The sequence below is a fragment of the Lynx rufus genome, unplaced genomic scaffold (genome assembly GCF_022079265.1).
Source record: "Lynx rufus isolate CCGP_SWC_20201006 ecotype Redwood Valley unplaced genomic scaffold, mLynRuf1.p SCAF_6, whole genome shotgun sequence".
NCBI lineage: Eukaryota > Metazoa > Chordata > Mammalia > Carnivora > Felidae > Lynx > Lynx rufus.
Window position 1 is genome coordinate 53,850,905 of NW_025814878.1, and position 19,065 is coordinate 53,869,969.

Here is a 19,065-nt window from a genome sequence, read left to right on the forward strand (position 1 = left end):
AAGTTTGTTCACAGAAATATTTTTCTCAACAATGTCTTTTCATGTGCCTTTTTTATAGTCACTGTTTTCTTACAAGTAGTATTTCCTACTCTGCTCATTGTACTTTTGTCCTCTGTAAATCAATCTAGTGACCATCAGTGATGCTTCCTGTGGGAGTGTTCTGGAGTATATAAAGTACATCAAGAGAGAAGAATCACAGGTGTTAATTATAGTGAAAATCTCAAATCGCTGATGGTCATAACCTACTGCAACATCTGGAGCTTATCTTTTAAAAAAAGTCTAAAAGGTTACTACTTTTAGATTTTAGCATTAGTATAGAGAAAAGTTAAATCACAGATGGCATAATTCTTTTTATATATCACCAGAGAGTTTTAATATATCATAGTACAGTGGAATGCTTTAGACATATGAGCTTCTTAAAATGATAAAATTTACCATATAGTTTCTTAAACATATTCTCTGAGTCCATAACATGGAGGTCAAGCATTATTAATCTTGAAAAATAAAGATAAGATAAAATCATAAAGGAAAATAGAGACAAGTCTTTTCAAGAAATGTGATAACTTTATCCTCCTTTGTTTTTAATAAATAGCAATGCCTCCTCTCCAATTGTGTTTGATTTTAATGAATTTGAACATATTATCAGTTTATTTAATTACTAGTAGAAATGTTTGCTTGTAGCAAAGTTAACCACCTCTCTGAGTCTTTTTATATCCTGTTTATTAGTTAAAAGTACAGCCATATATATATGCATGTATACTTATACACACACACACACACACACACACACACACACCACATCTTCTTTATCCATTTATATATACCACATCTTTTTTATCCATTCAGCAGTCAACGGACATTTGGGCTCTTTCCATAATTTGGCTATTGTTGATAATGCTGCTATAAACACTGGAGAGCAAATGCCCCTTTGGATCAGTATCTTTGTATCCTTTGGGTAAATAGTAGTGTCATTGCTTGACCGGAGGGTGGTTCTATTTTTAACTATTTAAGGAAACTCCATACTGTTTTTTAGACTAAGAAGTTACCCTTTCCAACAGAATAAGAAGGTACCCCTTTCTCTGCACCTTCACCAATAACTGTTGTTTCTGGTGTTAATTTTAGCCATTCTGACAGACAGATGTGAGGTGATATCTCATTGTGGTTTTCATTTATATTTCCCTAATTATGAATGATGTTTAACATCTTCCCATGTGTCTGTTAGCCATCTTGATGTCTTCTTTGGAAAAATGTCAATTCATGTCTTCTGCCCATTTCCTAACTGGATTATTTGTTTATTACGTGTTGAGTTTGATAAATTCTTTACAGATTTTGGTACTAACTATAAGATATCTCATTTGCGAATATCTTCTCCCATTCTATAAGCTCCCTTTTAGTTTTGTTGATTGATTACTTTGCTATGCAGAAGCTTTTTATCTTGAAGTCCCAATAGTTCATTTTTGTTTTTATTTCCCTTGCCTCCAGAGACATGTCTAGTAAGACATTGCTATGACTAAGGTAAAAGAAATTGCTGCCTGTGTTCTTCTTTAGGATTGATGGTTTCTTGTCTTACATTTAGGTCTTTAATCAATTTTGAATTTATTTTTGTGTATGATGTAAAAAATGGTCCAGTTTCATTCATCTACCTGTTGCTGTCCAGTTTTCCCAACACCATTTGTTGAAAGACTTTTTTCCCATTGGATATTCTTTCCTCTTTGTCGAAGTTTAGTTGACCATAGAGTTGTGGGTTCATTTCTGGGTTTTGAATCCTTTTCCATTGATCTATGTGTCTGCTTTTGTGCTAAGACCATACTGTCTTGATGATTACAGCTTTGCAATCTAGCTTGAAGCCCAGAATTGTTATGCTTTCAGCTTTGCTTTCTTTTTCAAGATTGCTTTGACTATTTGAAGTCTTTTGTGGTTCCATACAAATTTTAGGATTGTTTGCTCTAGTTCTATGAAAAATGCTGGTGGTGCTTTTAAAGGGATTGTATTAAATGTGTATATTGCTTTGGGTAGTATCAACATTTTAATAATATTTGTTCTTCCAATCCATCAGCATAGAATGTTTTTCCATTTCTTTTTGTCATCTTTAATTTCTTTCATAAGTGTTCTATAGTTAGTTGGTTAGTTAGTTAGCTAGCTTCAGAGTACAGGTCTTTTACCCCCCCCCCCCCGCTTTTGATTAGGTTTATTTCCTAGCTATCTTATGGTTTTCGGTGCAGTTGTAAATGGGGTAGACTCCTTGATTTCTCTTTATGCTACTTCATTATTGGTGTTTAGAAGTGCAACAGATTATGCATGATAATTCTATATCCCACAACTTTACTGAATTGATGTATCAGTTCTATCAGACTTTGGGGGGACTATTTTGAGTGTCTACATAGAGCATCATGTCATCTACAAATAGTAAAAGTTTGACTTCTTTGCCATTTTGGATGCCTTTTATTTCTTTGTGTTGTCTGATAGCTGATGCTAGGACTTCCTGTACTATGTTAAATAACAATGGTGAGAGTGGACATCCCTGTCTTGTTCCTGACCATAGAGAAAAAGCTCTCAGTTCTTCCCCATTGAGGATGATATCACCTGTGTGTCTTTCATATGTGAACTTTATGATTTGAGGTATGTTTCTTCTATCTCTACTTTGTTGAGGGTTTTTATCAAGAATGGGTGTTGTACCTTGTCAAATGCTTTTTCTGAATCTATTGAGAATATCAGATGGTACTTATCCTTTCTTTTATTAATGTGGTGTGTCAGGTTGATTGATTTGTGAATATCGAACCATCCTTGCTGCCAGGAATAAATCCCACTTGATCATGGTGAATAATTCTTTTAATATACTGTTGGATTTGATTTGCTAGTATCTTGCTGAGAACCTTTGCATCCATATTTATCAGAATTATCCTATAATTCTCCTTTTTAGTGTGGTTTTTGTCTGGTTTGGTACTCAAGGTAATGCTGGCCTCATAGAAGGAGTTTGGAAATTTTCTTTCCATTTCTATTTTTTAGAGCAGTTTGAAAAGAATAGGTATAAACTCTTCTTTAAATGTTTGGTAGAGGGGTGCCTGGGTAGCTCAGTCACTTAAGAGTCTGACTTCAGCTCAGGTCATGATCCCGCGCTCCGTGAGTTCGAGCCCCACATCAGGCTCTGTGCTGAGAGCTCAGAGCCTGGAGCCTGCTTCATATTCTGTGTCTCCCTCTCTCTCTGGACCTCCCCCAGTTCATGCTCTGTCTCTCTCTGTCTCGAAAATAAATAAACGTTAAAAAAGAAATACAAATAGTTTTAAAAAAATAAATAAATGTCTGGTAGAATTCCCCTGGGAATCCACCTGGCCCTGGATTTTTGTTTCTTGGGAGATTTTTGATTACTGATTCAATTTCTTTGCTGGTTATGGGTCTGTTCAAATGTTCTATTTCTTCCTGTGCCAATTTTGGCAGGTTACACTTTTCTAAGAATTTATCCATTTCTTCCCAATTGCCCAACTTGTTGGCATATAATTTTTTATAATATTCTCATAATTTTTTGTATTTCTGTGGGACTGGTTGTGATCTCTCCTCTCAGTTGAGATTTTGTTTATTTAGGTCCTTTGTCTTTTCTTTTTGATAAGTCTGGGTACAGGTTTATCAATGTTATTAATTCTTTCAAAAAGCAGTTCCCAGGGGAGCCTGGGGTGGCTCAGTCTGTTAAGCATCTCACTCTTGATTTCGGCTCAGGTCATGATCTCAGAGTTCATGAGATCAAGCCCCAGGTCTAGCTCTGCACTGACAACATGGATTCTGCTTGGGATTCTCTCTCTCTCCTTCTCTGTCTCTCTTTCTGTCTCTCTCTCTGTCTGCACCCCTCCCCTGCTTGCTTGCATGCATGTGCTCTCTCTCTCAAAATAAATAAACATTAAAAAAAAAGAACTAGCTCCTAGTTTCACTAATCTGTTCTCCTGGGATTTTTGTTTGTTTTTATATCATTCATTTCTTTTATAATCTTTATCATTTCCCTTCTTCTGCTGGTTTTAGGCTTTATTTTCTGTTCCTTTTCTCCTTTAGGTGTAAGGTTAGGTTGTGTACTTGAGATTTTTCTTGCTACTTGGGTTATTCTGTATTGCTTTATACTTCCCTCTTATGACAGCTTTCGCTGCAACCCAAAGTTTTGGACTGCCATGTTTTCATTTTTATTTGCTTCCATGTATTTTTTAATTTATGCTTTAATTTCCTGGTTAACCCATTCATTCTTTAGTGGGATGTCTTTAACCTTGATGTATTTGTGGGCTTACCTTTTTTTTTTTTTTTTTTTTGTGGTTGACTTCAAATTTCATAGCACTGTAGTCTGAAAATATGCATGGTATGATCTCAGTCTTTTTGTACTTGTTGAGACCTGATTTGTGACCTAGTATGTGATCTACTCTGGGGAATATGTACCTCAAAAAAAATGTGTATTCTTTAGGACGTACTGCTTTAAGAGGAAATGTTCTGAATATATCTGTTAAGCCCATCTGATCCAGTGTATCATTCAAAGCAATCATTTCATTATTGATTTTCTGCTTAGATGATCTGTCCATTGTTGTAAGTAGGGTGTTAAAGCCCCCTACTATTTTGGATAAAACTCTTTATTATGATATAGTGCCCTCCTTCATCTGTTGTAACAGTCTTTGGTTTAAAATCTAGTTTTTCTGATAGAAGTATGGATACACACTAAATTATTCTAAACATTTAAGAAAGTATTACCAATATTCGCTAAAACCTCCCCAGGTTTTAGGTACTCCTCAGAATATTGAGGTAATACTTTCCAGCTATTTCATGTATCAACATACTTTGAAATCAAAATCTGAAAAATCCATCATAAGAAAAATTAAAGATCTGTATATCTTATAGGCCAAGACAGAAAAATCCTAAATGAATAAAATTATATATAAAGTATTATTTGTGACATCACTACAAGCATAAAACATACAGACATCACAATGACTCTAAACTTGTATCTTTCTATAATAACACTGAATGTAAATGGACTAAATGCACCAACCAAAAGACATAGGGTATCAGAATGGATAAAAAAACAAGACCCATCTATTTGCTGTCTACAAGAGACTCATTTTAGACCTGAGGACACCTTCAGATTGAGAGTGAGGGGATGGAAAACTATTTATCATGCTACTGGAAGCCAAAAGAAAGCTGGAGTAGCCATACTTATATCAGACAAACTAGACTTTAAATTAAAGGCTGTAACAAGAGATGAAGAAGGGCATTATATAATAATTATAGGGTCTATCCATCAGGAAGAGCTAACAATTATAAATGTCTATGCACCAAATATGGGAGCCCCCAAATATATAAAACAATTACTCATAAACAGAAGCAACCTTATTGATAAGAATGTGGTAATTGCAGGGGACTTTAACACCCCACTTACAGAAATGAATAGATCATCTAGACACACGGTCAATAAAGAAACAAGGGCCCTGAATGATACATTGGATCAGATGGACTTGACAGATCTATTTAGAACTCTGCATCCCAAAGCAACAGAATATACTTTCTTCTCGAGTGCACATGGAACATTCTCCAAGATAGATCATATACTGGGTCACAAAACAGCCCTTCATAAGTTTACAAGAATTGAAATTATACCATGCATACTTTCAGACCACAATGCTATGAAGCTTGAAATCAACCACAGGAAAAAGTCTGGAAAACCTCCAAGAGCATGGAGGTTAAAGAACACCCTACTAACGAATGAGTGGGTCAACCAGGCAATTAGAGAAGAAATCAAAAAATATATGGAAACAAACGAAAATGAAAATACAACAATCCAAACGCTTTGGGACGCAGCGAAGGCAGTCCTGAGAGGAAAATACATTGCAATCCAGGCCTATCTCAAGAAACAAGAAAAATCCCAAATACAAAATCTAACAGCACACCTAAAGGAACTAGAAGCAGAACAGCAAAGGCAGCCTAAACCCAGCAGAAGAAGAGAAATAATAAAGATCAGAGCAGAAATAAACAATATAGAATCTAAAAAAACGGTAGAGCAGATCAACGAAACCAAGAGTTGGTTTTTTGAAAAAATAAACAAAATTGACAAACCTCTAGCCAGGCTTCTCAAAAAGAAAAGGGAGATGACCCAAATAGATAAAATCATGAATGAAAATGGAATTATTACAACCAATCCCTCAGAGATACAAACAATTATCAGGGAATACTATGAAAAATTATATGCCAACAAATTGGACAACCTGGAAGAAATGGACAAATTCCTAAACACCCACACTCTTCCAAAACTCAATCAGGAGGAAATAGAAACCTTGAACAGACCCATAACCAGCGAAGAAATTGAATCGGTTATCAAAAATCTCCCAACAAATAAGAGTCCAGGACCAGATGGCTTCTCAGGGGAGTTCTACCAGACGTTTAAAGCAGAGATAATACCTATCCTTCTCAAGCTATTCCAAGAAATAGAAGGGTAAGGAAAACTTCCAGACTCATTCTATGAAGCCAGCATTACTTTGATTCCTAAACCAGACAGAGACCCAGTAAAAAAAGAGAACTACAGGCCAATATCCCTGATGAATATGGATGTAAAAATTCTCAATAAGATACTAGCAAATCGAATTCAACAGCATATAAAAAGAATTATTCACCATGATCAAGTGGGATTCATTCCTGGGATGCAGGGCTGGTTCAACATTCGCAAATCAATCAACGTGATACATCACATTAACAAAAAAAAAAAGAGAAGAACCATATGATCCTGTCAATCGATGCAGAAAAGGCCTTTGACAAAATCCAGCAACATTTCTTAATAAAAACCCTTGAGAAAGTCGGGATAGAAGGAACATACTTAAAGATCATAAAAGCCATTTATGAAAAGCCCACAGCTCACATCATCCTCAACGGGGAAAAACTGAGAGCTTTTTCCCTGAGATCAGGAACACGACAGGGATGCCCACTCTCACTGCTGTTGTTTAACATAGTGCTGGAAGTTCTAGCATCAGCAATCAGACAACAAAAGGAAATCAAAGGCATCAAAATTGGCAAAGATGAAGTCAAGCTTTCGCTTTTTGCAGATGACATGATATTATACATGGAAAATCCGATAGACTCCACCAAAAGTCTGCTAGAACTGATACATGAATTCAGCAAAGTTGCAGGATACAAAATCAATGTACAGAAATCAGTTGCATTCTTATACACTAACAATGAAGCAACAGAAAGACAAATAAAGAAACTGATCCCATTCACAATTGCACCAAGAAGCATAAAATACCTAGGAATAAATCTAACCAAAGATGTAAAAGATCTGTATGCTGAAAACTATAGAAAACTTATGAAGGTAATTGAAGAAGATTTAAAGAAATGGAAAGACATTCCCTGCTCATGGATTGGAAGAATAAATATTGTCAAAATGTCAATACTACCCAAAGCTATCTACACATTCAATGCAATTCCAATCAAAATTGCACCAGCGTTCTTCTCGAAACTAGAACAAGCAATCCTAAAATTCATATGGAACCACAAAAGGCCCCGAATAGCCAAAGTAATTTTGAAGAAGACCAAAGCAGGAGGCATCACAATCCCAGACTTTAGCCTCTACTACAAAGCTGTCATCATCAAGACAGCATGGTATTGGCACAAAAACAGACACATAGACCAATGGAATAGAATAGAAACCCCAGAACTAGACCCACAAACGTATGGCCAACTCATCTTTGACAAAGCAGGAAAGAACATCCAATGGAAAAAAGACAGCCTCTTTAACAAATGGTGCTGGGAGAACTGGACAGCAGCATGCAGAAGGTTGAAACTAGACCACTTTCTCCCACCATTCACAAAAATAAACTCAAAATGGATAAAGGACCTGAATGTGAGACAGGAAACCATCAAAACCTTAGAGAAGAAAGCAGGAAAAGACCTCTCTGACCTCAGCCGTAGCAATCTCTTACTCGACACATCCCCAAAGACAAGGGAATTAAAAGCAAAAGTGAATTACTGGGACCTTATGAAGATAAAAAGCTTCTGCACAGCAAAGGAAACAACCAACAAAACTAAAAGGCAACCAACGGAATGGGAAAAGATATTTGCAAATGACATATCGGACAAAGGGCTAGTATCCAAAATCTATAAAGAGCTCACCAAACTCCACACCCGAAAAACAAATAACCCAGTGAAGAAATGGGCAGAAAACATGAATAGACACTTCTCTAAAGAAGACATCCGGATGGCCAACAGGCACATGAGAAGATGTTCAACGTCGCTCCTTATCAGGGAAATACAAATCAAAACCACACTCAGATATCACCTCATGCCAGTCAGAGTGGCCAAAATGAACAAATCAGGAGACTATAGATGCTGGAGAGGATGTGGAGAAACGGGAACCCTCTTGCACTGTTGGTGGGAATGCAAATTGGTGCAGCCGCTCTGGAAAGCAGTGTGGAGGTTCCTCAGAAAATTAAAAATAGACCTACCCTATGACCCAGCAATAGCACTGCAAGGAATTTATCCAAGGGATACAGGAGTACTGATGCATAGGGGCACTTGTACCCCATGGTTCATAGCAGCACTCTCAACAATAGCCAAATTATGGAAAGAGCCTAAATGTCCATCAACTGATGAATGGATAAAGAAATTGTGGTTTATATACACAATGGAATACTACATGGCAATGAGAAAAAATGAAATATGGCCTTTTGTAGCAACGTGGATGGAACTGGAGAGTGTGATGCTAAGTGAAATAAGCCATACAGAGAAAGACAGATACCATATGGTTCACTTTTATGTGGATCCTGAGAAACTTAACAGAAACCCATGGGGGAGGGGAAGGGAAAAAAAAAAAAAAGAGGTTAGAGTGGGAGAGAGCCAAAGCATAAGAGACTGTTAAAAACTGAGAACAAACTGAGGGTTGATGGGGGGTGGGAGGGAGGGGAGGGTGGGTGATGGGTATTGAGGAGGGCACCTTTTGGGATGAGCACTGGGTGTTGTATGGAAACCAATTTGACAATAAATTTCATATATTAAAAAAATAATAATAAAAAAATAAAGTATTATTTGTGAAAAAAATTGACATGTAAAATAAGATAATTCAACATGACCAATGCAATTTATTCTTAAAATTTGTGGATAATTTAACATTTAAAAAACAAACAAACAAACAAACAAAAAGGGCATGTAATAATTGGTACTGAATTTCAGCAAATGTGATTTCTGTTTAGGATTTTTCTATATTTGTCCTTGAGAGGTATAGAAGGAAGAAATGAGAGATAATATGCTCATCCTTTTAAATAATTAATGGATTTGTTGGTGTACCTCTAACCAGTTTAAATAAGAAAAAAAGACACAAATTACCAATATTAGGAATGGAAAAGTAGCCATCACTCCTGAATCCTTAGACATTAAAAGGGTAATAAGGGAATTATATGCCCATAAATTCAATCTTAGGTGAAATGAGCAAATTTCTTGAAAGACACCATATATATTATGTGTCTATATATATGTGTATATATATATGTGTCTATATATATGTGTATGTATATATATGTGTCTATATATATGTATATATGTATATATATATAATATATATATATTAAAATCCTTTCTTGAGGGGCGCCTGGGTGGCGCAGTCGGTTAGGCATCCGACTTCAGCCAGGTCACGATCTCGCGGTCCGGGAGTTCGAGCCCCGTGTCGGGCTCTGGGCTGATGGCTCAGAGCCTGGAGCCTGTTTCTGATTCTGTGTCTCCCTCTCTCTCTGCCCCTCCCCCGTTCATGCTCTGTCTCTCTCTGTCTCAAAAAAAATAAATAAACGTTGAAAAAAAAAAATTTTTAAAATCCTTTCTTGAAAGACACCATATATATTATGTGTCTATATATATGTATATATATATGTGTGTCTATATATATGTGTCTATATATATGTGTCTATATATATGTATATATGTATATATATGTGTCTATATATATGTATATATGTATATATATATATAATATATATATATTAAAATCCTTTCTTGAAAGACACCATATATATTATGTGTCTATATATATGTGTATATATATATATGTGTCTATATATATGTATATATGTATATATATGTGTCTATATATATGTATATATATATATATATAATATATATATATGAAAATCCTTTCTTGAAAGACACCATATATATTATGTGTCTATATATATGTGTATATATATATATATGTGTGTGTCTATATATATGTGTATATATATATATGTGTGTGTGTCTATATATATGTGTATATATATGTGTGTGTCTATATATATGTATATATGTATATATATGTGTCTATATATATGTATATATACATAATATATATATATGAAAATCCTTTCTTGAAAGACACCATATATATTATGTGTCTATATATATGTATATATATATATATGTGTCTATATATATGTATATATGTATATATATGTGTCTATATATATGTATATATGTATATATATATATTATATATATAATATATATATTAAAATCCTTTCCCTCCAAAAAATTCTAGCTCCAGATTTTTCACTGGTGAATTCCACAAAGCACTTAAATGTAAATATAACACCTGTTTTATACAAGATTCACCAGAAAATACAAAGATGGGAATACTTCTTTTTTTTTTTTAATTTTTTTTTCAACGTTTATTTATTTTTGGGACAGAGAGAGACAGAGCATGAATGGGGGAGGGGCAGAGAGAGAGGGAGACACAGAATCGGAAACAGGCTCCAGGCTCTGAGCCATCAGCCCAGAGCCCGACGCGGGGCTCGAACTCACGGACCGCGAGATCGTGACCTGGCTGAAGTCGGACGCTTAACCGACTGCGCCACCCAGGCGCCCCAAGGTGGGAATACTTCTTAACTCATTTTGTGAAACTAGTCTTGTCCTGATACCAGATTCAGATAAAGAAAGCATAAGAAAATAAAACCATAGACTCATATTCATCACAATTACAGATCAACAATTATCAAGAAGAAAAGTAGTCCATCAAATCTAGCAATATATAATAAAACCTCATATTTAAGAAGGACTCATAAAAGAAATGCAAGTTTTGTGCAACATTCAAAAATTGAAATTAGAAAATCAGTCTTCAATAAAATGATCCAAAGCTTTTAGAATAAATGGCTTTTATCTAGGGCTGTGATATGGAATAAACAAGATGAGTTTGGAGTATCTTGCATAATTCCAGAAAATAAAAAAGTGCTCCCATCCCTCACAAAAGCAAAACAAAATAAAATAAAACATAATGACCAGATTGTGCAAAAAGGACACAGGGGCCAAGTGAAAGAGGTACCAGTGACCAAATTTAGAATAATTTGAGCAAGAAGATCAATAATATGGTATTGTATTATACTACATTGCATTAGACATTACTATAAAATGAACATCATATTTATATTGGTATATAATGATTAAATAAATAAAGGTCAAAGCATGGGAATCTTTTGTGCAGAAAAATTCCAAACAATTTATGTAAATATTCCTTGCTCAAGCAGGTGTAATGTAACTTCTCATCCTATAAGTATGGATTGTGGATAGTAACTTCCCTCCAAAGAGTATGGAAACAGTATGGAAAAGGGTGAGGGACAGAATAATTTTACAAGGAAGAAAGCTTACAAAACTATTTCAACCTGAAAAGTCATGATAGCATGTATCCTGATAGGAATGATGAGACTAGAACTTAGTCTTTTGGTCTTCCTTCCATTTAATTATGAAGAACCATAAAACAAATACCAGTTTGAAGCACATTCTGGGAAACATCTGATCAGTACTCTTCAACACTGTCAACTCTTCAAGAACAACAAAAAGTCATAGCCAAATGAAGCATAAGGAGATATGGTCACTGAGTGTAATATTGAGATAAGATTCTGTAACAGAAAAAAGGACATTAGATAAAAGTTAAGGAAATTTGTAAAAGATGGGCTTTCTTAAATAATAATTTATTAATGTTGATTCATGAAATGTAGCACATTTAGCGAACCAATGTAAGATGTTAATAAAGGAAAACAGTGTGGGCACTAAGAAACTCTGTATTATCTTCATAGTGTTTCTGTAAATATCAAACTATTCTAAAATTAAAAGCTTATTTAAAAGTTAATCAATGTGTTCTAAGACTTTTCAAAAATCCATATAATTATAATCATATCATTTGGTCTAGAAAAAAATTGGCATCATTCAACATATATTCATGTTAAAAATTCTCAGCAGGGGCGCCTGGGTGGCGCAGTCGGTTAAGCGTCCGACTTCAGCCAGGTCACGATCTCGCAGTCTGTGAGTTCGAGCCCCGCGTCAGGCTCTGGGCTGATGGCTCAGAGCCTGGAGCCTGTTTCCGATTCTGTGTCTCCCTCTCTCTCTGCCCCTCCCCCGTTCATGCTCTGTCTCTCTCTGTCCCAAAAATAAATAAACGTTGAAAAAAAAAATTAAAAAAAAAAATTCTCAGGAAACTTGGAATAGAAGAAAATATTTTTGTCCTGATAAAGGGTGTCTAAGAAATACTCACAGTCAACATCACACTGTATGATAAAAGATTGAATGTTTTACCTCTAAGATCAGGAACAAAGCACAAATATTCATTCTCATCACTTTTATTTAACATTGTATTGTATTGAAAGTTTTAGCAGTACCCTAAGAAAAGAAAAATAAATGTAAGAAAATTGGAAAAGAAGAAATAAAATTGTCCCTATTTATAGATAATAAGATTAGCAATCTAGAAAATCCAAATAATCTACAAAGTTCTCAAAATTAATAAAGGAGTTTAGGAAGGTCATAAAGTACAATTTAAAAACATATTTTAAAATCTTATTTCTATATTCTAGCATTGACAATGTAGAAACCACAATTTAAAAAGATATTATTTATAACAGGTAAAAACATTGAAATGCTGAGTTACAAATCTTACAAAATATGTGCAGGAACTGTAGACCAAAAATAAGGAATCAAAGACCCAAATAAATAGAGCAATATACTATGTACTTCATTTGGAAGACTCAACATAGCAAATGTCCCCAAATTGATCTATGAATTCAGTGGAATCACAATAAAAATCACCTCAGAATTTTTTTTAAGTATCCGCAAACTAATGTCAAAATTTAAATAGGACTCATATGAACTAAAGCTACTAAAACAATCTTGAAAATGAAAAATATAGCTGAATGATTCACACTAACCAATATCAAACAACCTATAGTGCTAGATGCTGTAATCAATAAAAGGTGGTAGTGACAAAAGTATAATCAAAAAGATTGATGGGATAATAGGGTCCAGAAATTAATCCACACAGGGGCTTTTTGGGTGGCTCAGTCTGGGTTTTGGCTCAGGTCAAGATCTCACAGTTCACGAATTCAGGCTGCGCATTGGGCCCTGTGCTGACAGTGCAGAGCCTGCTTGGGACTCTCTCTCCCCCTCTCTCTCTGTCCCTCCCCTGCTCACTTTCTCTAAATAAATAAATAAATAAATAAATATATAAAATTTATTAAAAAAAAGAAGAAATTAATCCACACAAAGGTGGTCATTTGGTTTTTGGCAAAAGTGCAAAGGCATAGCAATGGAGAAGGTATAGCATGTTTAGCAAGTGGTGCTGATTCTATTTACATAAAATTCTAGAAATTGCAAACTAATCTATAGTGCCAGAAAACAAATCAATCCTTGTCATATAATTGGGAGATAGGAAAGATTGCATCTTTGGGGGAAGATATAAATGTTGGGTATTTTGATATTGGTAATGGTCTCTTGGGGCATATGTACAGTTTATTGTATGTCAATATTACCTCAATGTATACAAATTTTCAAAATTATAATGGAAAAAAAACCAATATTTCATATTGTTATTTTAGTCTATGGTATGCACCATTCAATTATGTAAACAAATACTTTAACACACAAAAGCAATTTTTTAAAAAAGAACAGTTATTAAACAAATACATCAGGCAGCGAATTAGTGCTTATCTCACTTTATCTTTGAGGCAGTAACTTTATTTTAGAAATAGATTCAGACCTTCAGAGACATTAGGTAACACTGCAAATTACAAAACAATGTCTTGGGTGCCTGGGTGGCTCAGTTGGTTAAACATCTAACTTCGGCTCAGGTCATGATCTTACAATGAGTTCGAGTCCTGCATAGGGCTCTGTGCTGACAGCTCAGAACCTGGAGCTTGCTTCGAATTCTGTGTCTCCCTCTCTCTCTGCTCCTCCCCTGCTCATGCTCTGTCTCTTTGTCTCTCAAAAATAAATAAACATTTAAAAACAAATAACCAAAAACAATGTCAGAGGAAAGTTTACGATAATTGCTGAACTGAACTTTCCTAATAAAATGTGTATCTCCCTAACAGTGTAGTTAGAATGTTTGGATATGACACCATCAGATTTGTAAGGGTGTGATAGGAAGAAATAATTGCAAGAAGACCAGATAGGTGGCTAATTTCAGTATTCTATACAACAAGCAATTGCAGTCTGTACTGGGACAGTGGAAATGAAGACAAAGGGATATATCCAAAATATATTTGTAAGAAAACTCACTTATACATACATATCCCAGTGACTTTGTGAACATGACAAAATATTTTTTGTTGTTTAGAGCAAATAAAATTATTAATAACAAAATTAATTACCTTTGTTTAATTTATTTGGGTCTCCTTGAATATATTAAAGTTATAGTCTCTATTGCTTCATCTTAAATCTATCATTGGAATTAATTTAACTTACATTTATTAAGATACTACATTGTTCATATTGCTTGGCTAAGAAAATGTAATGAAAGCCATGGTATTGAAAATATTATCCTAACAAATACCAAATCCAAACACGTTAATTATCTGTGTGGATTTCAGTTATCAACTTAGTATCAACACCATCTGCTTTCAGGAACTACAATTCCCTAAACACCTTTTGGTATGATACCTGGATAGAGTCTGCTAATGAGCCACTATTAGGATATTTGTAAGGTGGAAGAAAAGGAGAGACCAGTGTTCTTTAGATGCAGCTGTGGGTCTAGGGCATGTTCAAAGCAACTCGCATCAGGCCCCTGTGAAGCATTTGCTTAGATATTGTAGCTTCTGGGGCTACCAGGGTCTCCTTCAGCATCATTGGTTCCTGTGTAATGGGGGGGAGCTCCCGGTGGATTCTTGATACTTAAAACAGCTGCTGTGGAAGACCTCTTGTGAAACCACCTGATTTGTCACTGCAGGGGAGTCCTTTAATGAAGCTTCTGGCTTCCTTGATCTATACTCCGTCCAACCCATATAATGGGTGAGTTAAGTTTCTAATCTTCTATATGCAACATATACTTGAAATAGAAGTAATAATTTCTGCTTTTCCTGATGGAGCTCCAATTCAAGATCTAATTTTAGACTTTATTAGACTAATGTAAGACTACTTCAGGTACATTGTTAGGTTTTTACTGTTTCCCCACACCTCTATATACCTATATAAAATTATCTTTACGTGTTCATTGGACTTTCGAATATATATATATATAGGTCCTTTTATTAGAACCACAGTTTTTAAACACAGAGATCTTTACCTTTGGATCTCAGTCCCTGGAACTGCTGGGCCTCTGCCTGGCACTAGCAAATGCTCATTTAGTGTCTACTAATTGTTTATTGAAATGTTTATAGCATTAAGTGAATTTATTTTTACCCAAGGATCGACATTATGCTATCTATTTTGAAAATAATAGAAAGGGTGTTACGACAGTATCCACATGGACTGGGGAAGTATAGAGATATGTTTTATATAAAATTTTATATTATCCTACCATCTATATAGTAAAAGAATCTCTGTAACCAATATTGGAGAATTAATGGTGTGCAGCCATAGTTTTATTATTTTTAACAGGTCTAAAGTTTGAGTAACCCATAATAGTTTTTGATAACTTAAAAAAGCAACAAACTTATCTCATTCACTTAAAAGAGAAATATGAAATGAATTTCATGAAGAAAAATTACCCAGGGGATAGTCAAAATTTTGCAGTATAAAAGACTTACCCATTCTCCCTTTATTAGCTTTGTAGACATAACTGCAAAATTAACAAACCATGAAATTCAACACCACACCAAACAGTAACAGATGCCTGACTTTGCAGTTGCTAGAGCAAAAACCCACAAATATATTTCAAGAATTGGAAGAGAGATCATTTTGCTTCCTTTGAACATTCATGCATTTGCATGCTTTATTCAGACCTATTTAGAAAAGATTCCTATTAAATGTAGACTCTAGATCATTGGTGCAATATAGGAAACATTTCAAAACTCACTGAAGCATTGCTATCATGTATCATATTGCAAATATAAGTTGTAGACAATAGTGATAATCACAAATGTTTTATAGAGAAAAAAATTAAATGCCACATCTTTGTGTGTTATTGCAGATCCACTCACAAGGGCTATGTCTCTTTCACTTGAGATATTAAAATTATAAACAAAATTTTATATCTAAAATAATATGGTAATTATTTAAAAATATTAAAAAATATTAAAAAATATTAAAAATTATTAAAAAAAGATTTTTTCCTAAATCATAAGATTACCAACATTAATTTTGTCAAGAATTTGATTGCTTTATGTTTATAATTCTTTTCATATACTTGAACTTTATATAAAATTACTTTGAAATTATTGAGATGAAATTTAGTCCATTTGTAAATCAATTACTGCCTTAGAAATAAAACTATGCTCTTTGATCCATATATTCAATTCTTAGGATTTTATCCTAAGGACAGAATCAGAGATGTAGAAGATTTATATACAAATATGGTCAGTCACATATTGATTATCTTTGTAATAGTGGAAAAATTATAAATAAGCTAAATATCCAGTGATAGCAGAATGATTTAATATAATTTATCCATATAACACACCATGCAGCCATATCTGTATTTTATAAGAGACTATTAAATCACATGGAGAAAATGTTTACATGGCCTTTTTTTTTTTTTTTTTTACTGACGTTATTTCACTGTATGTTTTTGTCTCCCCACCATTCCATCTGTCTGACTACCACTACTGCTCTGTCCTATCATAACATTCCATACATACTTAAAACCAAGAAAAGGGCGGAGGAGCTCCATCTTTAAAAACTAAGTAGGCATTTCGGACAACACATTCTTGGCAATGGAACCTGGATAACATTTATCAGACATAGTAGGGAAAGTTCTCACTCTGCATATCAACTGTTACAGAAAGGCAACAAGACAGAAACTTTAACGAACTGTTTAAACCATTTTAAACTATTTTCTTAAAAAGACTTCTTCCACTTCCAGAGATCTTGAATAGCCTCTTGGTCAGTCATCCAGAAGCAATTACTCACAGAATTGATGAACTTGGCTTCCACTTTGGGAAGAAAACCACCTTTTTCTATACTTGCTAGCACTTTTGCTTTAATGTCTTCTATGAAACTAGATCCTGTCAGTGTTTTGGTAGTCTTTTCCTGGTTTTTGAAGAATTCTTGACCTTTTGATCTTGGTCTTGATGATTTTGAGTCTTTTCCATTCTGGTTTGATTTTGTGCATTTTTTGGCTAGAATAGCTATATAGATTTTGAGTGGAATCTCATATAGATTTCTTTACTGGAGGTGAACGCTTCGTCATCGTCAAATTCATCATTATTGTCATCATCTTCATATCATTTTCATCAGCAGCAAGTTTTACTTTTATTCTGTGGAAATTTGCTACCACTTCCTGGGACAGAAGACTTTCCAGCTATACTATGGAGTTTCACATTCTCTTCCTAGTCATCTTCTGACTCTGCGTCTTCCTCCATAGCTACTAAGTGCTGTCCACAAATATGCATGGGCCCTGAACCACATTTCAACCATAAGACCACAGGTGGTATTATTTCACAGCCCCCAAGGGAAACTATTGGCTGTACAGATATTTTCAAAGTGACTTTAATTGGACTGCCTTCATGATTCTTTATCTCTGCTTCAACAATGTATAATCCATCCTTTGCACCAGCCCCAAACTGACCGTTCTTAAAGATGATTGGTGCTCACTTCCTTCGTTATCCACTGTAAAGTGATAATCTTTGTCAGCTTTTAGTTCACAACCAAAAAGATAGCTCTGGGGCTTCAGAGGACTCATGTACACATGCACTGAGTCTTCCATGGGGTGTGGTGGCACATACATAGATGGGAGAGAAGGCTAACAGAGATAAACGATTACTGCTCCAGAGAACAGCTATGTAGGACAGAATCACAACATGAAAATCTTTACATTGTAATGAGTAATTAAGTACAACCACAATTTTTAAAATGTTATGAAATATCACCTCCACTCAAGGGTATAATATGAATACACAAACATACACTCACATTCACAAATGAAATCTGTGGCTGGTGTGTAAAGCAAAATGTTAATAGTGGGTCTCTCTGAGAAGACATAGGTAGGTCTTATCTCCCCCTTTGCACATTTCTGTCTTTTAAAATTATCTATTGTAAACATTAGCAAAAATACAAATAGTTGCTGTTGTTTTAAAAATTTAATAACAGAACATAGTTTGACCTGCCAACGGCTTGCACAATAATCAAAGTATTTAATATTATGTGAATTTAGTATTATATGAATTGTGTAAACAACATTATGAGACCAACATATCTGTAAAGTCTTGACTTAGAAATTAAGAGATTACACAATTCTTTATATAATGATCAGGTACAACGTTTCAGAATACTTGAAGTGTTCTCAATCAAATTCAATACTGATCACAGAAATATCAGTTTCCATTAATATGCTAGAGGTAAGAATTCAGTCATTATTAAAAAAGAAAAGAAAAATGCTGCTATAGGTTAGGTACTATGGTAAAGATTAAACATTTTTTAGTTTATGTTATTTAAAAATATTATCAAGTATTCAAAAGGTTATCAAATAGCTTCAAGTACAAGAGAACTCATAACAAGTATACCTACCCATATAATTTGTGAAGGCTTCTCAGAGAAAAATGTTTGAGCTGAGACAAAAAATGAATGGAATAGATGTAGAATAAAACAGCATTTTGAATAGGCAATAGCTTTGGCTAAGATGCAAAATTGGAATAGTGAACATGTAAAGGACTGTAAAATCCCAGCATTGGAATGAAG

General features: G+C 34.4%; 1 pseudogene; it reads right to left on the bottom strand.

Annotated features, from left to right (window-relative positions):
- Positions 1–17,218: 17,218 nt before the first annotated feature.
- On the bottom strand, positions 17,219–18,094 carry LOC124529025 (nucleophosmin-like; annotated as a pseudogene).
- Between the last annotated feature and the right edge of the window lie 971 nt (positions 18,095–19,065).